General features: G+C 48.8%; 1 protein-coding gene across 3 annotated transcripts in view; it reads right to left on the bottom strand.

The window, feature by feature from the left end:
* The window catches only part of LOC138570801 (uncharacterized), a 941,103-nt gene that overhangs the window by 807,751 nt on the left and 106,809 nt on the right, over window positions 1-26,543 (bottom strand). The window lies entirely within an intron of this gene.

Raw genomic sequence — 26,543 nt, 5'->3', positions numbered from 1 at the left:
ATTCAGTGGTCGAAGTGGGAGGGAACGGTCGGAATAGGTGTGCCTCTACTTTTTTAAAATTAAGTTTTACTGTTCCGATACTTTAATTTTAAAAATAAACTGTTCCAGAATGTATTGTGCATGGCAATGGGGTTTGTGGGGAGCAGGTCAGCCCAGCAGGGAACATAGTTGCACTACTTAATTTCATGCACTTTGACCACGGGTAACATCGCGGAGGGGGAAAATCAGTGGTGGCATGGAGGACAAATTCCCTCCCTCCCATGAGGACAAATTAACGTCCATCATGAATAGGTCAAATTCTCCACTGGCAGAGCGAGACCCATTTTTCAGAAAATTAAACCAGATCAAAACGAGGTATTGCCTTGCAGGGCAGGGTGTCATATGCAGCTCTGTTGACAGAGCATTGTACCTATCAGGAGTCTGATCATAAAATAAATGATCCCAAATTATCCCAGGAGCAGTAACATCAGGATTACAGAGTTTCCTGTGAGAACAGAGAATGGTAAATGATTCCTGTTGCTCAAAGCGCTCATTTAACGGTTGAATCACCTTCTTGTAAAAATAGAACCACCAGAATATCACATTAGAAGAAAATAAGGCAAGTATTGTGTTGCTTTAATGATTTCTAAGCTTTTTCTGGCACTATGCATACAGTTCTAGATAATGATTTGACGCACAACATGGTTTATATAGCAAACATAATAGATGTGGTGGATAGTCAGCTGTTTTACAGACCATCACAAAGCTCATCTAATCATTCAAGTTTTTCAAGCAATGGCAATATTGGACAGTCTAGATCTGTCCTTTGCATCAACCCTAGTTACATTGGGTGAGGGGGAAGAGTGGGTGGGGTATAAAATAGCGAAGTGGGGCTCAAGCAAAACCACAGAAGATTTATTTGTTGTCGATTACTCAGGATGGTGAACAGGTAAAAAGATATATATTTTTTTAAACTTTTATTTTATTGCCAGTTGTACAGTGGCAGAAGGGCAAAGTATACATGTGTACAATCACACAGATACATCTAAGAGCAACTCACTAGGCAAAGAGCACAGCAGTATGTGGTGAAAATAGGTCAAGCATGCTACCTAGTACTTTAGGTTAAGTCTACATTGCAGGTGATGCTGGTGAGTCAGGTTCCCCCTCGTCTTGCCCATTAAGGTAGCTGTGGAAGGCAGACCATATGTTCCTGGGGCGTGAGTTTGCTGTAACGGAGGCAATGTATTCCTCTTCGCAGGTTTGAGTCCAGTTTCTCCAGCCACATTTTGAATGTGGGGGGAGAGGGACGTTTCCAGCACTGTAGGATGCATTTCTTGGCTACTATAATACCCACATTCAGAAACTTTGCCATTTTCCTGACATCATCCCCACTCCACAACCCAAACAGCACACACAACGGGTCAGGGTCAAGACCAATTTCCACAATATCAGAGAGAGCCACAAAAATGTCATCCCAGAACATTTGCAGTGAATTGCAAGAAAAGAACATGTGCATGTGGTCAGCGCTCTCCGAGCCGCACCCAGAGCAGTTATGTGCACGACTCTGGTCGAACCTAGACAGCCTAGCTGGGGTATAGTATACTCTATTTAGTAGCTTGTATTGTATGCAGCGATATCTGAAGTCGAGTGAGACCTTGCGTGTATGCGAGCACATTTCCCTCCACATAGCATCTGTAATCTCAAGACCCAGCTCATTGGCCCATGCAGCACTTGTCTTGGTCAGTAGGCCTGGAGTTCCTGATAGTGTTTTATAAAGCGCGGACACTACCCCTTGGCCGTTGCTAGAGTTAGCTATGTATTGCAATGCAGGTGTGTCTGGAGGTTCAGCAGGAAATGTATACCACCTATCCGAACAGCATTCTGCAGTCTATAGTACTGTAACATCTCGATTGCCGAGCCGGTGTGACCGGGTCGCCACGTCTGTGGGGTGATAAACTGCCCGTCGGGGAAGAGGTCAGTCAGAGCTTGGTCTCCCAGCTCTAGCCAGTGCAAAGAAAGAAGTTTGTCGTGTGTAGGTTCCAGCCCAGGGAATTGCCAGATGGGTAGCCACTTATAATGGGGGCGTGGGTCGGATTCAAGATCCAAGAGATGTCGACATGCCCGCAAGGTAGTCGCTATAGGGTCAGAGATAGCAGCAGTTCCATATTTATTATGAAGAATAAGTGTCATTATCTCAGGAGTTGCAAGCTTCTCCAGTTTAACATGGTGCGGGGCGATAAGATGTTTGTACCAGAACGTGGCGTACTGGGCTTGTGCTGCAATCCAATATGAAAGTAGATGGGGAGCGGTGAAGCCCCCTTTCTCATAGGGTAAAGCCATATGTTCCCACTTTTTCCGGACCGCGCCGGTGTGCCATAGGAATTGGGCGCTCAATTTATGCAAATTATCAAAATATTTCTTACCGGGCCAGATCAGTACATTCGCAAAGATGTATAAGAGTTTAGGGACTAGGATCACCTTGATCAACGACAGCTTCCCAGCCAGGGACAGTGGGAGAGCCTGCCATCTAGTCAGTCTGGATTCGAAGTATTGTGCCGCAGCATTGTAGATATCAGTTATCAGGGTTGTTTTTAACAACGATACCTGGACCCCCAAATACCCGATACCATTTGGGGACCAGCAAAGGGGGTATTCACAACCTAGTTGCAGGGTTGCGGTATTTAGGGCGAAGATTTCGGACTTCGAGCAGTTAATGGTGAAACCTGCGAGGGTCCCCATCTTGGTTATGTCGCGCATGAGGGGATCTAAGTAGGAAGATGGGTTCCTCACGTATAGCAGCACGTCATCAGCGTACAGCAATATTATCTCAGGGGCATCTTTAAGGTAAATGTCCTTGTTAGAGTGCCGCGCCCTGATGTAATCCAGCATCAGCTCAATAACCAGGGCAAAAAGGATGGGGGAGAATGGGCACCCTTGTCTAGTGCCCCTACGCAACTCAAAGGAGCTCGAGGTGGTGGAGTTGACCAAGACTCTGGCCCTGGGACAAGTATATAATAGCTTTATATATTGTATCATGCACGGGCCAATCCCCATTTTCTCGAGGACCGTCCACATATTACCACAAACCCATAGCAAAGCCTTTTTGAGCATCTAATGTTACTGCTACTGCCTCAACCCCCTGGTCTATCCTGGAAAGGACATTAAACAACCTCCTAATATTAAGGGATGTCGACCGCCCTGGCACAAACCCTCATTGGTCCTTGTGTACTAGGTATGGCATGATCAGGAGAAGCCTGTTAGCTAGAACCTTGGCGAGAATCTTGGTGTCAATGTTCATAAGTGACAGTGGACGATAAGATCCACATTCGTCACTATGTTTGCCAGGAGGACGGTTATCTTTGACTCTCGCATAGATGGAGGGAGAGTCGATTCAGGCCAAACCTCCAGTAGCCTAGGTGCCAGCAGTGCCACGTGTTCCTGGTAAAATTCCGGCGTTAAGCCATCTGGGCCCGGTGCTTTACCTCTAGGGAGGTCTATGATGGCTTTGACTATTTCCTGTAGTGTAATTGGGGCCTCTAACTGTTCCCGAGTCTCCTGTGATATGTATGTCATGGGGATTTGATAAAGTGTTTCTCGAATGTCTTGCAGTTTGTGCTCGCGCTTCGGCGTGTACAGGTCCTTATAAATTGTGAGAAGATGTCAAGTATGCAAGTATGTGTTGGTCTGGCATTTGTTGAACCCCATGTGTATCCTGTACACATTCAATACGGACTTTGCCACCCTCTGCACAAACAAGCCTGGCGAGCGTTCTCCCCGGCCTGTCCCCCCCGCCCCCCCATATTTCCTCGCTGCACACGGGCGGGCAAAGTATTTTATTTCCCATTGGGCATGGGACTCGTATGTTTCCAGCTCCTCCCTGATTAGTGTGGGCTTAGAGGGTGTAGCTTCTGTTACACAGTCACGTTCCAGTTCCTTTAGCTTTGCTTCGGAGCAAGCTAAGTCCCTCCTAATAGTTTTCAGTATTCCCGCTTCCCTGGAAATCGCCATGCCCCTTATGTATACCTTAAAGGCTTCCCAGCGGACCCCGCAGGTCGTATCTTGTGGCGCATTACACTCAAAGAGGGTTCTTATGTCAGAGAGGATTTCTGCCTTGAACACTATATCCAAATGTGCATCAGATTTGAAGCACCAAGCGGAGCGGGGAGGTGGGGTTGCCCCAAGCTCCACGAGCATTATCACCTTGGCGTGATCTAACAAAGTGCGTGCAAGTATTTGTGTGTCCACAACCCTGCACAGTAGTGTACCCGTCGCTAGGATCAGATCGATCCTGGACGAGCTATCGTGTACAGATGAGTAAAAGGTATATTCTCTGGCTTGGGGATGTAAAGTTCTCCATACATCGCACATGCCCAACGATGTGATATGCATACTAAGTCTCTTAGCTGCCCGGGACAGTGCTCGCGGAGCCGTGCCCGTTCCGTCTAGAGCACGGTCCATAGTTAAATTCATTGACTGTGTGGAGTATGTTGTGTAAAACCTGCTGGGGCCCCAGTATGGCGCCACGCCTGTTGACATGCGGCCCGAGGCATGGGTCTCCTGTAGTAGGAGTAGTAGGAGTATCTTCACCCCATGTCTCTGTGCGTAGGCCATTATTTTACGTGCCTTGAAGTTGCCTATCCCCCGAATGTTCCATGTCATGATTCGAGTAGCCATGTTAGAGTGTCAAGGTACATCCTAGCTGTCTTGCGTGCTCCCAGATAGGGATACATCACTGATAAGCTCAAATTGGTCATATATCCTGTGCACCTTGACGCCACCTCTGCCATTTTTCGTAAAACATACCCCAACATACCCTCCCCCTACCGTCACTGCGCCCCCCCCCCAAACCGCAGTTTAACAGTCTCCCTCCCTTAACTTGGTTCTAGTGGACCAACCCAAACTCAATCCAGATGTGTTTCGGGCCGAACCTGGGCTCGCGAACAGCAGAACCACAAAAAGAAAAACCACCATTGCAGTTGCAGCGGTGTGCGCCGCTGCCGTGTAGACAATTTATATGGGTACATGGAGGGTACCACTACATCACACACAATGGACGTGGCGACCAGGCATTACCCCCCACACCTCATGAGTAAGGACATGACGGCCAGATCTCTGGGTCACAAACACGTATGGAACATGACATGAGTAAAACTTAAGTGGTCCAGAGTATAGGGATGGAATCAGTGGCCACCTGTATGAGGCCCATAGCAAAGTGAACCGAGGGGAGTAAATCAGGGCGCCGTAAGGTGGGCGGCCAGCCTGACCTGTCACTTTCCAGACAAAGAAGCAAATAAAGGAGTTTCATCTGAGTTGCTAGTTACTCGTAGGACATCTGAAGTATAGGTCTGAAAATCGGACAACCAACATGAATAGGACCCTCTCTGAGTTCAGTTGTTTTCCATTAGGTCGTCGGCGAGCATTTAGAGGGATGTGCGCTTCAATGAATTTCACTGCTTTTTCCGGAAGTGTGAAGAAGAAGAGTTTGTTATTAAAGATGAACTTCAGTCGAGCAGGAAACAGTATGGCATAAGCAATGTTCCTTTCCCTAAGCATTTTTTGAACTCCGGTGAATTAACGACGCTCCTGATAATCTGCGCATCAAGTCGGAGTTCTCCCTTCTCATGTGAAGCCGGAGTATGTGATCCCGGTCTCAATAGCTTAGTATTTTCGTCATCATTGGTCTCGGGAAGTCGCCAGGTTTAGGGCGCGGGGCCAAGGCACGATGGGCTCGTTCAACAGCAAAGAAGGGGGACAAGGCAGGGTCTCCTAGCAAGTCCTTGAGTAGGTTTTCAGTTGCCAGTTCCAGCCGGCCTTTGAGCATGTTCCCCAGGACCCCAACGATGCATATATTATTTCTTCGAGACCTTGACTCCAAATCCTCACATTTGGCTTTGACTGATTTCATTTCACGAACTAGGGTAGACACAGTGTCTTGAAGGACAGTAATCCTGTCCTCATTTGCGCTGATCCTGGTTTCCGCCTTGGTTATCCTGGAGCCTTGTTGGTCGAGCTTGGATCTAAGCGACGCCACATTAGCATTTATGTCGTCTAATTTCTCGTGGAAGGAGGCGAACTTCTTAGCCATAGATTCCATCATGGTAGCGAGGTCTGGGCCCAGAGCTTCGGCATGTGCATTGCGTCCTGGTTAGGAACGGGCTATCCCTGTTCAGGCCTGGGTGCTGCTTTAGCAAACTTGTCCATGGTGCCAGTCCTGCCCGCACCTCGGGATCTGTTGGACATAATGAGGATAAGTAGACTGTAACGCTCACCTGGTTCCCACGGAGGCGCGGCGTCGAAGGTGCAGAACTCTGAAGATGGACAGGAAGGGCCCCTCTATTCTGGCTTCCCTGGCTCGTTGGATACCCTCCTGTGCGTGAAAAGGGAGTATTACCCACTGTGGAACAATGCTCAAGCCTCCCACTCCCTTCCAACCCTCCACGATACCTCCTCCACGATTCCCCGTGAAGCCTCACCTTAGGGTTTGGAAGGATGAGTTCTCCATCCTGCTTCTGATGCAGGGGCGCGTTGAAACCCAGTTACTTCACTGGATTGAGGATTGATGGGAGTTCAGGTAAGCTTGACTGTTCAGGTAAGGCGCTGTAAAGGTTCTGTTCAAAAGTTCAAGCTTAATAATAATGTTCGTTGTCTAATTGCAGCAAGCGCTAATGCTTATGTCTTTTTCCCCTTAGGGGCCGGGGTCCGGAGATGCCAGGAAGCGGCAGGACCCGAAATGCAGTGGGAATAATCCAACAGGTAAGACTTAAAAGGAAACTGAGCTTTCCTTATTCCTTTTCTCCCTCTCACCTTTGTTCTTGTCTTTTTTCCTCTAGGCGCCGGGGCGTAGCTGAATCCGGAAGATCGCTGCTGAAGATGGAAGCGCCTTGCAAAGGTGAGTAAAATGCAGCGCTGCAGCGATCTGAACGAAATGCCTTTAAAATGATGTCTTCCTTTTCAGGGCCGTTGGAGAAATGACTCTGGGATGCAGATTTAGCAGGTAAGGGCTTTTCTTCTCCTATTCTCTTCCTTTCTCCCCTTGCAGGTGTTCCAGGGTGCTGGCAGGCGTGGCTGAAGTCAGGATGCAGGAGCTGACACGGTGAGCGTCCAGCTGCTAGGTGCAGAACAACGCGAAGCACGTGTGGCTATTCGGGTGGGGTTTAAATAGCCTTGGAAGAAGTTCCTGGTATGTATCCTTCCACCAATCAGGTATGTATCCTTCCCCAACCACACCCGGGTGGTGAAGTAGTCCTACAGGTAAAGTAGTCCCATTCAGGCCTCAAGAGGGCCTGGATGAAGCAGCAAGGTCTGCATCAGGTAAGTGTGCACCCAAGCACTTAAACACATATCCTCTTCTATGAGCCTGGCGCCTAAGGCGCCAGGACTGGGGTCCGCTATGAGCCTGGCGCCTAAGGCGCCAGGACTGAGTCCAAAGGGCCCCGACTTGGGCCCGCTGAGACTTCCCTGGGGAAAATGATGTCTGCCTCTGGGGTTGCTGGGCCCGGCCTGGCTCCTTGGAGGTAGGCATCATGACAGTACCCCCCCACAAGGCCCCTCCCAAGGTCTTTTCCTCCGGGTTTTTGGTTTGTGCGGGAATCTTCGATGGAATTGTTGAATTAATCGTGGTGCGTGAACATAGTTACTGGGTTCCCAAGATCTTTCCTGAGGTCCATATCCTTTCCAATCAACAAGATAGAAGAGTTTCGACTTAAATATCTTGGAATCTAAAATGTCTTTCACTTCGAATTCTAATTCTCCATCAATTTGGACAGGGCCTGGGGGCTCAGACAGTCTGGTTCCAGGTTGTACTGGTTTTAGAAGAGATGCGTGAAAAACGGGATGAATCCGCATGTTGGATGGTAAATCGAGTTTAAAGGCCACTGGGTTGATAATAGCTTTGATGGGGTAAGGCCCAATGAATCTGGGATTAAAAGTTTGCTGACCCTTGAGGGGTAGATGTTTAGTTGCTAGCCATACCTTATCTCCTACTTGGTAAGGAGGAGTTTTACTTCCGTGCAAATCAGCGTTTTCTTTATACTTTTTCTTGGCTTGCTGTAAGTGGGTTGTAGCTTCTTTGAAGGCTTGGGTTATTGTGGAATGTAGGTGATTTACTGCAGGCATCTCCAGGGTCAGAGGTGGATCTAGGTCATAGGTCCGAGGATGGTGACCATACAGGGTATAAAAAGGAGTCTGTCCGGTTCCAGAATGCACTGAATTGTTGTATGCATATTCTGCAATCCAAAGGATGTCTTTCCAATTTAACTCGGATTGGTGTAACATGCACCGCAGATATTGCTCGAGAGTCTGATTGGTTCTCTCGGTTTGTCTGTCGGTCTGGGGGTGGTGGCTGGTGGATAACCGCACGTCTATTTGTGCTAGTTGGCAACATTTCTTCCAAAAGTGGGAGATAAATTGACTTCCACGGTCTGAGACTAATATGGAAGGGAAACCATGTAACCGCACTATATTTTCCATAAATTCCTTGGCCAAGGTGGAAGCTGACGGCAATCCTTTTAAAGGGATAAAATGGGCCATTTTGGAGAATAGATCCACTATTACGAGAATCGTGTTGTAACCACCACAAGGAGGCAGGTCAGTTATAAAGTCCATTGACAAGGTGTGCCAAGGTGCTGGTGGAATGTCCAAAGGTTGAAGTAGGCCGGCTGGCCTTTTCTTTTGACTCTTATTTGGGCACAGATTCCGCAAGACAACACAAATGACTATGTCTTTTCTCCAAGAAGGCCACCAGAAGTGGCGTTTGATCTTTTCTTCTGTTTTCGCGATACCGGGGTGTCCTTCCATTAATGATTCATGATGACGGGTAATGACAAGTTCCTGCAATTCCTTACTTGGCAGAAATAACCGCTCTTGGAAGTAGGGTAAATCATCCTTAACGGCGTAGTGAGGACCCTTTTGACTCCATTCCAGTAAGGCAGAAGAGTCAAAAAGCTGTTTTACTTGAGCTTGGATGTCCTCAATGGTTTGCAATGAAGTAAAGCCCAGAATTCTTTGTTCCGGTATGATTGGCACAGGTTCTAAACTCGAATTGGGTTCTTCCATGCCTATCCGGGATAAGGCATCTGCCTTACCATTCTTGCAGCCAGGGCGATAGGTAATTACAAAATCAAATTCCGCAAAGAATAAAGCCCATCGGAGTTGTCGCGAAGATTGAGCTTTGGCCGTCTTTAAATACTGCAAATTTCTGTGGTCCGTAATTACGGTGATGGTGTGTCTTGCACCGAGAAGATAGTGACGCCAAGCCTTGAAAGCTGATTTAATAGCCAGTAGTTCTTTGTCGGTAATTGCGTAATTGAGTTCAGGTGGAGAGAATTTTCTGGACCAAAAGGCTACAGGGTGTAGTTGGTTAGTTTCTGGGTCTCTTTGCGACAGGACAGCTCCCATGGCCGAACTGGATGCATCGGTTTCCACGATGTAAGGGAGATCTGGGCGCGGGTGCTTCAATACAGGTGCAGAGGTGAATTTGGTTTTCAGGTCCTGAAAGGCTTGTTCAGCCTCAAGAGTCCATTCAAAGCGTTTATTTTTCTTTAGGAGAGCTGTGATGGGTTGAACAGTTCGAGAAAATTCCGGGATGAACCTTCGATAGAAATTGGCAAAGCCAAGCATGCTTTGCACTCCCTTCACAGAGCTAGGAGATGGCCATTTGAGAATGGCGTCCACTTTCCGCGAGTCCATTCGGATTCCTTGAGGTGTCAGGATGAATCCGAGAAACTCCACTTCTGTGGTATGAAAAACGCATTTTTCGAGCTTGGCAAATAATTTGTGCTGGCGCAATTTCTCAAGAACTGCCCTAACATGGTTTCTGTGATCAGATTCTGAGGAGGAATACACCAGGATGTCGTCAATATAAACGATGACACAAACATCGATAAGTTCCCGAAGAACATCATTCATGAAGTACTGAAAGGCGGCAGGTGCGTTGCACAAACCGAAGGGCATTACTTGATATTCGAAGAGCCCAAATTTGGTGCGGAATGCAGTCTTCCACTCGTCGCCCTCTTTTATACGTACCAGGTGGTAAGCTCCTCGGAGATCTAGCTTGGTGTACACACGAGCATCTTTTACTTGGTCGATAAGCTCAGGTATCAGGGGCAAAGGGTAACGATTCTTAATCGTTATCTGATTTAGGGCGCGGTAGTCAATACAGGCCCTAAGGTCTCCTTCCTTTTTAGGTACGAAGAACAAAGCGGAAGAGACTGGTGACTTTGATGGGCGAATGAAGCCATTGGCCAGGTATTGATCCAAATACTGGCGCAAATGCAGGTTCAGTAAGAGCATAAATCCTACTACAAGGTAGTTGTGCATTGGGTACCAAGTCGATTTGGCAATCGTAAGATCGATGGGGAGGTAAGGTGTTAGCCTGCTCTTTCTGAAAAACGTCTTGGAATTCTTGGTATTCAGATGGTAGCTGTACAGGGGTGGAAGTTACATAGCCTAGACCCATAGCTGGATTCCTTGGGTAACAGGTTGGTTCACAATCAGGAAAAGTTATCTTCTTTGCTCGCCAGTCTATTCTCGGATTATGTGTTTCTAACTGTTAAGCAGAAACCTGTGCAGTTCCCTCTGGGACCACTGCAAAAGATTTAAGATTACAGGTGTTGGCAGTAAACCCACTTGGTAGCAGTCTGCACCACACAGATTCACTGTGGTAGCTGTGGCTGAGCAGTCAGACTTCCCTCAAGAAGAGTTAGGCAGTATATAGAGGATACAGGATAGGTACAGAGGTACAGTAGTACAAACAAACACTGACCAGAGCTAGGTGTAAAAGTATATGAGAATGCATTACTTACCGTAAAAGCATTTCTGATGGTTGTATCTGCTTAGATTCACATGCTGTGCATAGGTCCGACATCCAGTGGTCACTGCGGAGTATTGCATTTTGTTTTTCGTAGTCGAAAAGGGGACGTCGACTAGGCGTGTCTGAAACACTATCCCTATAGTGACGTGCGTTGTACCCACAATCCCTCACGCGTCGAGGTCCCTCTGTTTGTATTTTTTTTCTGCCCTGAGGGAGCCTTCTAGACGTGAGTGAGTACAGAAAGAGAGAGAGATATATAAAGGAAGTCTATGTTCCTTCCATCCGAGCGGGGAGGAAGGGTGGGCGCATGTGAATCTAAGCAGATACAACCATCAGAAATGCTTTTACGGTAAGTAATGCATTCTCTTCTGATGTTTGTTAATCTGCTTAGAATCACATGCTGTGCATAGACTAGCGAGCAGTACCCGGAGTTGGCGGTGGGTTATGAGAAGGAACAGTAGAGAAAAGGTGTCGTAATACTGCCTGTCCCACCTGGGAGTCAGATCTAGAGTGTGTATCTAGACAGTAGTGTTTTGTAAAGGTGTGCACAGAACTCCAGGTAGCCGCTTTGCAGATGGACTCAAGGGGAACATTTGCAATGAATGCTATGGATGCCCCCGTGCCTCGAGTAGTGTGCTCTTGGCTTAAAGGGTAGTTCTCTCTTAGCAAGAGTATAGCAGAGAGTGATGCATTGAACAATCCATCTAGAAATAGTGGATTTTGAAACTGCATCTCCTTCTCTTCCTGCTGCCACCGAGACGAAGAACTGATTAGTCTTCCTCAATGGTCTGGTTCTTTCCATGTAGAACATGACCGCCCTGCGTACATCAAGTGTGTGCAGAGTCCTTTCTCCCAAATTGGAAGGATTTTGAAAGAACGTTGGTAGTTCTATAGACTGGTTTACGTGGAATTTAGAAATAAATTTCGGAGCAAACCTAGGGTGAGTGCGTAGAACCACTTTATCTTTGTGAACTGTAACAAAGGGGTCTAGAATAGAAAGAGCCTGAAGTTCACTTACTCTCCTGATGGAGGTGATAGCTATTAAAAAAGCAGTCTTAAGAGTAAGGTGTTTAAGGGATGCTTTGTGCATGGGTTCGAATGGAGAGCCCATGAGTCTGGTAAGTACCACATTAAGGTCCCATCCGGGAGCAGGGTCAGCTATCGGGGGGTGTATTCTCTTTACTCCCTCCATGAATGTTTTTATAACTGGGATCCTCCACCACGACACTTTGAGTTGGGAGGTGGTGTATGCAGAAAGTGCCGCTAGGTGGACTTTAATGGAGTTAAACACTAGGCCTGAATCCAAGAGATGGGTCAGGTATAGTACCACATGTGTGGGAGAGCAGTCAATAGGGTTGATGCTTTTACTCCTGCACCAGATGACAAATCTCTTCCACTTGCTAGAATAGCAGTGGCGAGTGTTCGGTTTTCTGGCTTCCCTGAGGATGTCCATGCATCTTTGCGGGAGTTGTAGATGTCCGAACTCTATGATTTCAGGAGCCAAGCTGCTAAATTCATGTTCTGGGGGCATGGGTGCAGAGTCCTGCCCTTGTTCTGAGATAGCATGTTGTACGGGCAGGGGAGTTTTACTGGGGGAGATAGAGACATCTCCATCAAGTGAGCGAACCATGGCTGTCGGGCCCACATTGGGGCCACGAGTATCATGGTCACTTGTTCCTGGTGCATCTTGTGCACCACCTTGTTGAGAAGGGGAGTCGGGGGGAAAAGCGTAAACAAATTTCCCTGACCATTGCATCGATAGACCGTTCCCCTTGGATTGGTTCTGGGGGTACCTGGAGGCGTAACTTAGGCATTGAGAGTTCTCCAGGGTTGCGAACAGGTCTATTTCTGGGAATCCCCATTGTGTGAAGACGTCGAAGGCGATGTCTTCGTGTAGACGCCATTCGTACTCTTCGGGCAGAGGGAAATCTCTGCTGAGTCTGTCTGCCAGCAGATTGAGTTCCCCGGGTACATGTAGTGACAGTAGGAACATGTCCTGTTTGAGAGCCCACTTCCATATATTCTGGGACAGTTTGGACAAGCCTGGAGAGTGGGTGCCCCCCTGCTTGTTGATGTAGTACATGGCTGTAGTGCTGTCCGTAAGGACCATTACTGTCTTGCCTTGTAGGTGTTTTTGGAAGGCTTTTAGCGCCTTGAATACTGCTAGTAGCTCCAGTAGATTGATGTGTTTGGATGCTACGTTCGGAGTCCACACTCCGTGAGCAGTCTGATGGGATAGGTGAGCACCCCATCCTGTGAGGGATGCGTCTGTGGTTAGAGTGGCTTCCGCCGCGGGTGTGGCAAAGGGTTTTCCTTTTTCCATGTTCCCCTTTGTCCACCACTGTAGCGAGAGAACCAAGGCCTGCGAGACCACCACTAGATCGTCCCATTGTCCGCTGGCCTGACACCACTGGCTGTTGAGCCACTCTTGCATTGGGCGCATGCGCAGGCGCGCGTGAGGTACCAAATAAATACACGACGCCATCATTCCTAGCAAGCGCATTGCTTTGCGTACCGTCACCTCTCGGCCGGTCACATATTGGGGGATCTGAAACAGCATGTTTTGGACCCTCTCTTTGGAGGGGAAGACGAGGCCGTCCCTTGTTTGAATTAGAGCCCCTAGGAATTGTTTGATTTGACTGGGGTCTAGACTGGACTTCTTTTCGTTGATGGAGAAGCCCAGTTGGAACAAAAGGTCTACCGTCTTTTGGGTATTGGAGAAACATGTTTCGTAAGAGTCCCCTGTTATGAGCCAGTCGTCGAGGTAAGGGTAAACTGGGATGGACAACCTGCGCAGGTGGGCCGCAGCCACTGCCAGTACCTTTGTGAATACCCTTGGTGCTGAAGCTATACCGAAGGGTAGCACCTTGAACTGGTAGTGTTTGCCCTCTATCATGAACCTTAGGTATTTTCTGTGCGCTGGCAACATTGAAATATGAAAGTATGCATCTTTCATGTCCAATGTTGTCATGTAATCTCCCTGCGAAAGCAGCGGGATCACCTCCTGTAAGCTCACCATACGAAACTTTTGGGGTTTGATAAACTTGTTCGCTGGGCGCAGATCTAATACAGGGCGCATGGTTAGATCCTTTTTGGGTACAAGGAAGTACACTGAATAAATACCTTCCGTTACCTGAGATAGAGGCACGACCTCTATGGCTCCTTTTTCCAGCAGTTGTTGTACTTCTTGAAGAAGGATGGCAAGATGTTCCGGCGTCAACCGTCGTCCCCTCGGGGGTTTGTAGGATGGGGAACTGTTGAATTCGATACAGTATCCGTGGGCTACGGTGGAAAGTACCCAACGGTCTGACGTTATCTCCTCCCATGCAGGAAGAAAGGATGTTATCCGGCCCCCGACCGGTGTTGCATGGGAGGGGACGCGAATCTTCGCGTCACTTGGAGTTGTTGGGGGCTTGGGAGCCTCTGGGGGTGGATCCCCGACCTCTCCCTTTGCCCCGGCGTTGGCCTCTTTGGCTGTACTGTCCACTATTGGCTTGGTAATTGGTGGCAGGGTACTGCTGATGCTGACCTTGTTGTTGTTGCCGTTGGCCACGAAAAAAGCGCTTGTTGCCATAGCCGCGTCTGGTAGTGGGCTTAGAGATCTGGTCAAGAGTCTTGATAGTGTCGAACTCTTTTTTGGCCATCTCTAGGGCTTCATCTACCGCTTTTCCGAAGAGGTTAGCGTCCTCGACAGGTTTATTTATTAAAGACGCCTGTGTCTCCGGTTTAAAGCCTGAGTTGCGCAGCCATACATGGCGCTTTAGGAGTATTCCTTGTACCAGGGAACGTCCTGCTGTTTCTGCCGCGTCCAGAGAGTTTTTTACAATGCTCTGGTTCACTTGTGTTCCTTCGCCAATAGTCGACAGTAGGCGTGTACGTAAAGGCTCCGGTGCTTCCTCTGCGTCTTTGCGCAGTTTGGTCCACTGCGCGTCTGCGTAGCTCGCAAGCAAGGAATTGTTGTTGGCAATTCTTGCTGAGAAGGCAGCCGAGGAAGTAACTCTTTTTGCAAGGGCATATAGCCTCTTGCCCTCCTTGTCAGGGGGTGCCTCACTGGTGGAAAGTGGTACCCCTGCCCTCTTTCTAGTATTAGATACAACTAGGGAGTCCGGTATGGAATGTCCTCTAATGTAGAGCGGGTCTGAGGGTGAAGGAGCGAAAAGTTTCTCAATCCGTGGATTGACCCCTCTGATCAAAGCGGGAGTGGACAGCGACGGGGTGATCCTCCTTTTAACTGAAGCGAGGAGAGGAATGGTCTGGCTGACCGGGGGTTTTTCTTTAATGACTCTTTCTACAAAGTCTAATTCTGGAGAGAGTTCTCCCGTGTCCAGTTCGAAATGCGCTGCTGCTCTGCGCAACAGTGCATTGAAAGTAGGCTGATCGTCTATTGGAGACGTGTTCCTAACTGGAGAATTATCCGGAGGAGTTAGATTTAGGGCATCAGTGTCGGAACACACTGATGGTGATTGCCAGGGGTGCGAAGGTCCTTCTCCTGGGCTAATCCCGAAGCCTTCTTCTATAATGTCTGTTCTGTCTTCTAGACATTCCTCCTGGTTCTGTCCTTCGTTGTCCATGAAATCATCTTCTTCTTCGACGTATTGTTCCTCCCCAGTGAGGTCATATACGTCTTGGAAGTCTGAGGCTGTGTCCAGCAGGGGATCGACCAGCCTCGGTTTTTTGGCTCTGGGGTCGTCTTGAGGCCCTTCTCTAGTTCTTCTGAGAGTTAGAGGGGCTTGGGTACTCATAAACTTTTCCATCCTCTCCATACAGAGGTGGAGTCTCTCCATAGTTTCATGGGGTACCCCAGAGCGGTCTAGCGGGGGAAAACTCGAGTTGTCTACCTCGAAATGGCTCGACCTCTCCCAAAGCGTCGAGGAAAGTGTCCCGTCGCCCTCCTCAAAACCCTCAGGTGTATAGGGAGACTCCCTGACTGAAGGGGGTAATCCCGGCTTTCCTTCGGGTGTTTTCGGCGTATCCTTTGATCTATGCGTAACGCTCGACGAAATTTTCGGCGTACGCTTTTGGGCGTCGGCTACAACGATCCTGGCTAAGCTATCGGCGACATTCTTGTCGGCGGAAGCTTGAGTTTTCGACGCTATGGGTATCGAGCGGTGTACGGCGGTATGCGCCTTCTGTTGATGCGCACCGGCCGGTGGTTTGGTGGTGGCGCCCTTGTTTGCCGAAAGCCCAGTCGCAGGTCGCGGCTGCGGTTGCGAGAGGGGCTTCGAACCCGAACGGTCCGAGGAGGCCGCCGGTGGAACCTGCGTCTCCTTGGGCGCCGAAGCTCTCTTCGACTTAGACGAAGAAGAGCCATGGGTTGTGTGCTTATCTTTATGTGAATCTTTGTGTGCGTCAGTGTCGCCGGGGTGTTCATCCCCATAAGCAGGGCGTGAGCCGAGCCCGTCGGGGCCGGGGACAGACGACGAAGCGCGTAAGCGCTCCTTAGAGGGGGTTTCGACTTCCGTGGCGGAGGTCGTGTCATCGCGTTCCTCGTCACTGTCGGTGGTAGCAGCGGCGGGTGAACCTTCGGCCTTCGACATCGCGTAGGCCGCCCACCTTTTAACCCTACGGTCTTTTAGAGTTTTAGGCTTCAGAAGCCGACAAGCCGCGCACCCTTGCTCTTTGTGATCGAGGGGCAAGCAGCGGTTACACCGTGAGTGCTTGTCCTTCCAAGTGAATTTGCCTTTACAAAGTGGGCAAAACCTAAATGGTGTCCTCTCCATAGCAGAGGCAATAAATCGCGATAAACACCCCCAGGGAAAGGAAGGGGAAAGTGAAAGGCATTCTCAGAAAGACCCAGAGATGTCCCACGACCCCACTCTCCCTACTGTAAGTGGCCAGCGAGGCCAGGCCACGTGTTCGGCAGCGCTGAAGATTTCCTCCGCTCGACCCTCCGTCGACGATTTTGCTCGGCGGAGAACAGCTACACTGCGTCGAGGGAGTGCTGTATTAATCTTCGTAGAAGAAACGACCAAAGGTCGAGGGTTGCAATGTCTCGCGAGGAGGTAGGTACAGAGGTACAGTAGTACAAACAAACACTGACCAGAGCTAGGTGTAAAAGTATATACTTATTTATTTTTAAGGCACACTCATGAATTACACTAGCACAGAAAAAGGTAAGTAAGTCAAAACACAGTCACTATTACTTATATGTACATCCCTAGTCATTTGTTGGACAAGTCTAAGTTAACACCACTTATTTCCACACAGAGGTGAGTGCTTAACGTCAGATGGCACTCCAACAAGTTATTAGAAAAGGGAGGGAAAAGCAGAAGTAATGAAAGCAGCAAGGTAACACACTTTCCACATAAGGTTAGCAAAGGCAGTCAACTGTGGAACAAGGAGAATTGGTTTGTGGCCCGCTTTAGAGAGAGCCAGGCGAAAATATGCCCAAGATCACACAATGTCACAAGTCTTTGCAGGTGAGTAGAAAAGGTTTTACTGAGTTTAGAAAAAGTTTAGTTAGGGTGTCCCAGGCTTACCCATGGTCGAGAGCCGAGGGCTAAATCTACCCCGTACAATCGGTGGCAAGGGAAGCCGGGCGGAACACAGTACCTTTAGAAGTGGAAAGGATCCTCCAGCGGTGGTAGTTGTTCCTGGTAGTGGGTGCAATTCGCGGCGTCGTCCAGGGGAAGAGGTGATCTCAACGTGGAGGAAAGCTGCAGGTCGTTGCACTACCAGGGATGAGGCCAGCCGTGGAGTTTTCCGGTCACAAAGGAGTTTACCCCTCTTTCGCGGTTGAGGTAAAAAGTGGTATCCCGGTTGCCAGGGTGCTTGGCACAGGCAAGGCGGCCACGAGATGCTTCGGGACGGCGAAAAGAAGGCAGCAACTGGTTGTCCCCACCAGTTAAGGGAAGAAGACTCTCCGGCGGGAGATCTCCTATGTCGTCGGGAAAAGTGGTGAGACGGTTCCGCAGGGCTTCACCGGTGGTGTCGTCTTGGCAGGTCGTCTCGGCTTCTCCCTCTTCGGCTTCTTAGGTCCTGTGGCGACTTCTGAAGAACCAGTCCCAAAAACCCTGCTTTTATGCAGCAAAACCCCCATTCATACAGCCTAGCTGTCACTCAAACATGCTAAGTGGTGAGCGGTGTGGCTCACCACTTGGGCCAATCACACTAGAGTGCGACATGAGTTGGCAAGGCAACTCAGTCCAGGGTGCCTAAACCCCCGCCCACACCCCCTGTGGTACCCAGACAGAATGGCACCACTTTGGAGGGCTTCTGTGCAGAAGCCCGCCAAAAGTGGAACAAAGGCTCGACTCGGGTTCAGGGTTACTGAAGTGAACCTAGACGCCATTTTGGCGGCGAGTTCTGGCAAAAAAACCCAACCGGTGAATTTATATTAAATAAATAAACCGGCGGTATCTTTAACATTGCACCAAAAAGTGGTGCATTAAAAACAATGGGAAATCCCATTGGGAAATATTCTGGTGGAATATTTCCGTGGTATCCACTGCCACCAGCCAGAACTCGGCGAGGGGGGACGCGACAGTACCCCCTCGACAACAGACCCAGGGGCAATCTAATTGCCCCTACCAGTACTTCCACAGTAAGATTGTTTGTACTGGTTAAGTTCCTAAGTTAAGACTAGTAAAGTCAATGGTAACTTTACAGACCCAGGGAGACAGTAGTCAGTCCCAGGGTGTGGAGTCTATGTTTGGGGGTCTCTATGACACCCCTTGTGTTACTGCACTGAGGGTGCTGTGTAACACACATTCAAAAACCAATGATAGCCTATGGGGAAAAAATACCCCCTAGCCCATAAGCACATAGCAAGTCACAGAAAACACTCTCAAGCCATGTCCAAGAGTGAGGGTAAAAGAGTCTCACTCTTGGCAGGAGAAAAAAATAAACCCCAAAAATCCAGCAAAGCTGCTGGGGGACTCACTAGGTTAGGGAATTCAGCCTAACCAGAGAATTCTCCCTAACACTAACCAAGGGATACCAAGAAGTACTTGAAATTGTGGGGCCTTGATCACATCAAACACGATTGCTTCCCGATGTCCGTCCTGACCCACCAGAGTGATTTCAACTGTGGAATGCGTTACAGGCCCTGAGGCTATTTCGGTTCCATCAACTGTAGTAATTACATCTTGGGTTACTTTCGGGCGGAGAGGAAGCTTAATCCTGGAAGCCAATTCACGGTCTATGTAATTTCCAATAGCTCCACTGTCTATGTATGCTTTTATAGCATGCAACTGCTGAGGCTGTTTTGGGTTCACAAGCACCATTGGCATGACAAAATGCGAGGTCAAAGAGTTTGTTTTCAAGCTCGGCAAGCGGACCCCTACGCTTGTCGGGCTAGGTCGTTTCCCGAACCAGGTGTCAATAACTCGTTATCAGTGGCTCCAACCACCTTCTTGGGTGGTTTAACTGGACAACTTTGAAGAAAGTGACCGGAAGTTCCGCAATACAGACAAAGTTGCATTTGTCGCCTTCTCTCTCGTTCCTTCTGCGTTAATGGTCCTTTAACACTGCCAATTTGCATAGGTTCGGAAACGTCAGTACTCTTAGAGTTAACGTGGGTCTTGATAGGTACTCTGGTTTCATACTTGAGCCGATCTGCTTTTCTATTTTGAAGTCTGTGATCAAGTTGAACCACTAAGTCTATGTAGTCTGCGCAGGCCTGGGATGGATCTACTATCTGAGCTATAACATCTTTAAGCTCTCCGCGCAGGCCTCGATGAAACAATGTGATCCTTTTATTTACAGGCCATCCGGTTTCCACAACTAGTCTATTAAAGGTGGCGATATAGGACAAAAGATCCTGATTACCTTGTCGTAAGGATAGCAGTTCGATGTCAAGGGCCTGTCCCTGCGAGTGTCGAGCGAACAATCTTTCCATGCTGGCCTGGAAGCCCTGGAAATCCCGGAGAATGGGATCATCCTGATTTACCAATGGAATAGACCAATCGGCAGCATAGCCACTGAGGTAAGATAGTACAAAGGCTACTTTGGTCTGGTCGTGGGGAAGGCCCCGGGCCTGCATAAAAAGTGTAACCGGCATTGGTTCATAAAAAACGGCATATTTCTTGGGATCCCCCGCAAAACGTTCCGGCGGGGCCAAAGGCATGTGTCCAGGTAGATCGATTTGTACCGGGTTATTCGAACCCATTGTTGTAGAAATATCTCCGGAAACAGGTAAAGGAGTGTGCTCTGCCTGGCCCTGCAATAACCTTTTGGCCAGATCATCAGTTCTTTCCTTGGATAGGATTAGTTCCCTTCTGAGAGCATTAGTCTCCTGGCGGGCTGAGTGCACTTCGGCCCGTAATTCCCCTAAAAGATGGGCCAGCTGATCTGTCTCGGAAGTCTCCATAGCGCCCAGGTGGGAAATTGTGGTAAGGCTTCGCGTTCTGTAACGCTCACCTGGTTCCCACGGAGGCGCGGCGTCGAAGGCGCACAACTCTGAAGATGGACAGGAAGGGCCCCTCTATTCTGGCTTCCCTGGCTCGTTGGATACCCTCCTGTGCGTGAAAAGGGAGTATTACCCACTGTGGAACAATGCTCAAGCCTCCCACTCCCTTCCAACCCTCCACGATACCTCCTCCACGATTCCCCGTGAAGCCTCACCTTAGGGTTTGGAAGGATGAGTTCTCCATCCTGCTTCTGATGCAGGGGCGCGTTGAAACCCAGTTACTTCACTGGATTGAGGATTGATGGGAGTTCAGGTAAGCTTGACTGTTCAGGTAAGGCGCTGTAAAGGTTCTGTTCAAAAGTTCAAGCTTAATAATAATGTTCGTTGTCTAATTGCAGCAAGCGCTAATGCTGATGTCTTTTTCCCCTTAGGGGCCGGGGTTCGGAGTGCCGGAGATATGGCGCTGACCCGAAGTGAAACAGTTCTGGATGAGCGCTCAGGTAATGTCTTTGCATTCGCTCGTTCAATGTCTGTCTTTTTTCCCCATAGGGGCCGGGGTCCGGAGATGCCAGGAAGCGGCAGGACCCGAAATGCAGTGGGAATAATCCAACAGGTAAGACTTAAAAGGAAACTGAGCTTTCCTTATTCCTTTTCTCCCTCTCACCTTTGTTCTTGTCTTTTTTCCTCTAGGCGCCGGGGCGTAGCTGAATCCGGAAGATCGCTGCTGAAGATGGAAGCGCCTTGCAAAGGTGAGTAAAATGCAGCGCTGCAGCGATCTGAACGAAATGCCTTTAAAATGATGTCTTCCTTTTCAGGGCTGTTGGAGAAATGACTCCGGGATGCAGATTTAGCAGGTAAGGGCTTTTCTTCTCCTATTCTCTTCCTTTCTCCCCTTGCAGGTGTTCCAGGCTGCTGGCAGGCGTGGCTGAAGTCATGATGCAGGAGCTGACACGGTGAGCGTCCAGCTGCTAGGTGCAGAACAACGCGAAGCACGTGTGGCTATTCGGGTGGGGTTTAAATAGCCTTGGAAGAAGTTCCTGGTATGTATCCTTCCACCAATCAGGTATGTATCCTTCCCCGACCACACCCGGGTGGTGAAGTAGTCCTACAGGTAAAGTAGTCCCATTCAGGCCTCAAGAGGGCCTGGATGAAGCAGCAAGGTCTGCATCAGGTAAGTGTGCACCCAAGCACTTAAACACATATCCTCTTCTATGAGCCTGGCGCCTAAGGCGCCAGGACTGGGGTCCGCTATGAGCCTGGCGCCTAAGGCGCCAGGACTGAGTCCAAAGGGCCCCGACTTGGGCCCGCTGAGACTTCCCTGGGGAAAATGATGTCTGCCTCTGGGGTTGCTGGGCCCGGCCTGGCTCCTTGGAGGTAGGCATCATGACATAGACCACCCGGAAGTTAGCAGGGGCTGTACTGTCTTTGTGGGTAGCTCACGTGCGGAGTTGCCCTGTTTCCAGATCCTGAGGGCAATAATCCAAGCAGTTGTAGTGCAGGGTAATGGTGGGGAAGGTCGAGATCTAAAGCCGGAAGTATGGCTTAGTGTGCCAGGAGGTGCGGCTCACACTGTATGCCGAAAGGGGAATCAGTGTCTGCGACAATGACACGTTTTAGATGTGGTCCTAGTTGCCTTGTGTGTCGCACAACACTCCTGCCCCAAAATGTTAACTGACTGGGAAGCCAGACTGCACCTCCCGCAGTGTCAGGCACAGTGGGTGGCGCAGCCAGCCCATCGGTCCATGCACGGCCCGCCGGGGGTGGACACGTAGAGGGAGAGTGACTTGTGTCGTGTCCATCCACCGGATGTGGTTGAGCTAGGGCCAAAGTATGGATCAGCTGGCGGGTGGTGGTTTCACAGGAGGACAATGTGGGATGCCGTTTTTATGAATGATGTAATGTAGCCAGCAGGGCTAGGTCAGAATGTTCGGGGCCATCTGCAGCATTAGGAGGAGGTGTCACAAGCTGGTCCAAGGAGCAATGAAGTGGGCACAGTTGGAGGAGCAGAGGGCCAATAAAACTCAGCCACTAGTGTTTCAGGAGGGTAGGAAGGGACCCTCTAAGAGGAGGACAGTTCCCAGGGCAGCAACACAGAAGCCAGCGTTGACCAAGGGTACTTAGGTGAGTGTGTCAGGTCAGTTCTAGCAAATTGTCAGTTCATGTCACTCAGGTGGACTAGGGACAACTATACAAGGTAGATATATCACTGCGCGTGTTGGCTCAATCAGTTTTATGCTGCCCAGCTCCACCCATAGTTATGGCGCAGGGTTTTGGCCGCGAGTCCCAGCAGCGTGGTGCTTCCCTAATGGTTGGTCCAGGCGGCGGGCACACTGTTCCAGTGAGGGCGCTATGATCGTAGGACGCGCCCCACACCGGGTCTGGCAGTGGCAGTTCCCGTTGATGCAGAGTCACTGTACGCGGCCGTGTCCCCAGTCCGGCTCTGTATCCACAGCATGTGCCGGCAAGGTGCTCACTGCCTGCCTCGGGATCAAACAAGGAATGGAGGGGAGGGGGGGTCAAAGCACTCACCGGTGTGGGTCCGCGTACAAATCCGGGCAGCCAGCAGGTCCCTGCAGTCCCCGGCACCTCCAGCGCATCGACAGCTGGTCCACCTGTGGTGGCGGGATGAGACTTGCAGGCACAGGTCGGGTATTCAGCTGTAGTGCGCTGCTCTGCCAAGGTGAAACGGCCGCGAGAGCGGCCTCCTGATCACAGCTCAGCAGCCAGACGGAGAAGGAGGGGGAGCCCGTCGGCCCGCCCAGTGATACGCAGCGTTGCCGCCGCCACAAACTGCTCCACGCTGTCCGCAATGCAGGAGGTACAAACAGCACTTAGGATGGTCCGTTTCGTCCAGTTTTTGGACCGCAGCCGCCCGCCACCTCTATCTTCATGTAGGCCGGGTTCCAGTGTTGGAGGGAAGACGGGGCCGCCACCGCAGAAGGATCTATGTCGGCTAGACACAGAGCTGTATTGCTAGACAGCCTTCATTGGGCTGCTCAACAGCCAGGTAGATAGATATTTTAATGGAGCCCATATCTTCTTACCAACATTTGCTTTCTGCCCACTCTTCTTTCCTTCAACTTTTCCAACTCAGGAGTGACTTGTAAAAGCTATATCTGGGCAAAGACACAGCTTGGGGGGTCTTCAGTAAAAACTTAGAACGCATTTAAAAAGAGTACTTGGTGGTTCAATTATACCACCAGGAAACAGAATTAGAAAAAGTTTTGAGATATCTTTTCCAAAGAAAAATGTATTCTGGTAGGCAACAAACTAAAATGTAGTCAATATTGCACCCTGGGTCTATTTTAGTCACAATCTCAGGTTTTATAAATTGACCTTTGCACTCCTCCCATTTGTTTGGGATGTGTCTTGTTCCTTTGAAGACCTCCCAGGGTTTCTGCTATGCTGCATAGTTCCTGGGTTCTTCTTAGTCTCCAGAGACCTATTTGGGACAGGTCTCACAGCACAAGTGTGTCCACACATGGTCTGTAAGACAGTAGGGTGCGGGGAATGTCCACCTCCCAGCCATACACTCCCAATGATAGATCCATTTAAGCTGGTTCATAGGATGGGTGCAGTATGCCCATTACTCCTATTTGGGGACCTATTCTTCCTTACCCAATACTGCACATTGCCCTACCTCCTCGATGATCCACGAAGCTCCCATTTCCAAAGAGAATCAACCTGATGTTCTTCTCCTGTCCTTAGTGCACTGATTAACAGAGGCCTCTCTTGCTGCCTCCTTCTAGGGATGCCATGTGCTTGTTCCTTCTCCCCTCGACTCTGATCTGTCAGGTGTCTGTGATATACCTGTGGTCTTTCTCAGACTAAACCTTCCTAGGCTATTCCTTCTGTGGGATGTATTGATCCACTCAACAGCATTGCCTCACATCACTAAGCTGCAGTTGCGCAAGGCAGCAACCTGGCTGCGCTGGCTCCTGTGCGCACCAGGACTTCAAAACTGCGTTTTGGCAGCAACAAAAGAGGGCTGCACCATCCTGCCTTGCACACTTCAGGCAAAATGTAACAAGAGGATACACTGAAAAAGTATGCCAGTGTGTTCTGGGACATATATATGGAATCAAGTGGAAAGGCAGCACTGCTTTGCTGCCAAAGCCAAAACTTCCCCTTCAAAATGAAACCTTTCCATGCTTTCAAAATGCTGTGTTAAGCTATTTCTATCTGTGCATTCTGAAACTACTGTGATGGAAACGGCCCTGCTAGGCCCAGGATAATTCATTGTGCCTCAGAAAAACCAGTCATAATTCCTGAATGACAGGTCCTGTCAAAGTAGATTTGAAAGAAATCAACAAGCAACTTTCTTTTTACTCGCACAGGAACAAGCGTTCATTTCTTCCCAAAATGTATCCAGGAGCAGTAGTTCAAAGAGACGTTTTACTCTCTGAGCCAGGTCAAGGATAAATGTATATATACTTTGGATAAGAGTCCTGCTGCAAGGAAAATGACTACAGCTGCCAAGACAGTGGCAATCTGAGGAGCTGCAAACCGAATTAAGGAAATAAATGATAGCAGCTTTTAATACATGTGGACAAATGGGCTGTGCTGACTGAAGAGAAAAAAATGACTGGTTTAAAACTCAATTTTTAATGAAAGCCTGCTTACTTAGCCAGGTCCACCCTAAATCCAGGATACGTAGTTGCAACATGCCAGCTTGAAAAACCTTGAATGGGATAGGACAATGAAAGTTCACATGCTCATCAGACATTCGTCTGTGCTCTAGGTCGGGTCAATAGCAGTCCTGGGACACTCACCGATCAAGTGGGAAGGGACCATAAAACCTTCAATTAAGACTGGAAACCCCCTTTCCTGGAAGGAATTGACAGCTGCTTGCAGTTGAAGGAAGAAAATAAAAATAGGATCAAGTAACAAAAAGGGACTGCCTTTTGGTGCCAGAGACTATGTTATAAAGAAACTTTAAAGAATCTTATATTTTAGTAGCAAGAATTGGCAGATATTTTAAAGTTTACAGTGTTAAATCTAATTTTGTGGGCCATCTTTTAAAACTTGGTAGAACTCGGTGCCGCATGGGGAACAGAAGTTACGAAATATGACAGATTCCCAGGAAAGTATTAATGTGGCAAACATAAGATTTTGTACATACAGCCCTGGTGACAATTCGCATTTGTGTATAAAATTGTGGAATTTTAGGCCAAATCTTTAATGTGTAAAATTACCAAAATGTGTTAGAAAGGCAAAAACAAGGTCGCACAGACTGGAGATTTGGACTAATCTGTGCTGCACATCATATGTAACCTGTGGGAATAATTTGCCAAGAAATTGAAAGTGTATAAATATATGTTTTTGGCAAAATCAGATTTTCAGTAAAGTAAATGTGGGAGTTTCTGGACATTGTAAACCTCACCTCATAAACCTCACATAATTCCCTTAGAAATCCAACCAGCAGAGAGCAAGGCGGAGATTACTACCCTTGCCCAATCCTATTGTTAGAGGCGTGTGTAGTAAAGCCTGCCCCTGTCATATACTATGATGATGTCACCTGGCATTATAAATAAGAGCCCCTGACAACACACAAGGACACACTGATTCCTGACCGATTCCAGATTTCCTACCCGGCGTCCTGTCCTGTTCCTGTTCCTGTCTTCATCTTACATTTATTCATCTAGAGTCCAGATCCCAACCACAAGGCCAAACCTTGCTGATCTTGCTTCAGATAGGCCTCAATTCTAAAATAATCCCCATAACCAAGGGAAATGCTGTGGTGTTTTGGGAAGCATCCTGAACTAACCTGGCTTGCCGCATGCTGCTGCCATCCTGCTCTCCCGATGCCCTAGCTTATCCAGTAACCAGAAATGCTACCCGGTAGCCAGTCCATGCCCAGCTGAGCGCTGACTGACCAAAACCCAAACTAAAGTGGACTGTGAGTATCAATAGAAACCTTAGAACCATAGCCTAACTTGCCTTGCCTTGTCCTTAGTTCCACTCTCCAAGTCCTCCTATCCTTATCCTGATCATTGTAATATTGTCAAAATCATTCTTGCCACCCTGTCTTTGATTCCTTGTGCTAGCGCCAACATCTTTAATAATTTTGTCTTGTAAAATCCTGAGCTATTAATCCTGTTTGGAGTGATCGGACTGGGTCTGCCAGGGCGGGCACAGAGGTGCTAGGGTTGAACTCGTGAGTCTCCCTCTGGGAGCCTAGCCTGAATGCTATAGTGCCTAGTGTAGAGTAAAACTGTCCTCGTCACAATTTATTTCTTTTTTCGCGCCTTCATTTTCTCAAAAACGTACCTCACTACTTGCATAACTCACTCAATTTACCAGCTAGAGACCGAATTTCCCTTCCATATGGTACCTAGGATCATAGCTACACCCCAACACAAAAACCGCATCACGATTTACAATATTTCACCCGTTTTTATTCAA

Source organism: Ambystoma mexicanum, chromosome 1p, assembly GCF_040938575.1.
Source record: "Ambystoma mexicanum isolate Mex_15411 chromosome 1p, UKY_AmexF1_1, whole genome shotgun sequence".
In the NCBI taxonomy this organism is placed as follows: domain Eukaryota; kingdom Metazoa; phylum Chordata; class Amphibia; order Caudata; family Ambystomatidae; genus Ambystoma; species Ambystoma mexicanum.
The sequence above is the reverse complement of the archived record's forward strand: the minus strand, read 5'-3'. Positions and strand labels throughout refer to the sequence as shown.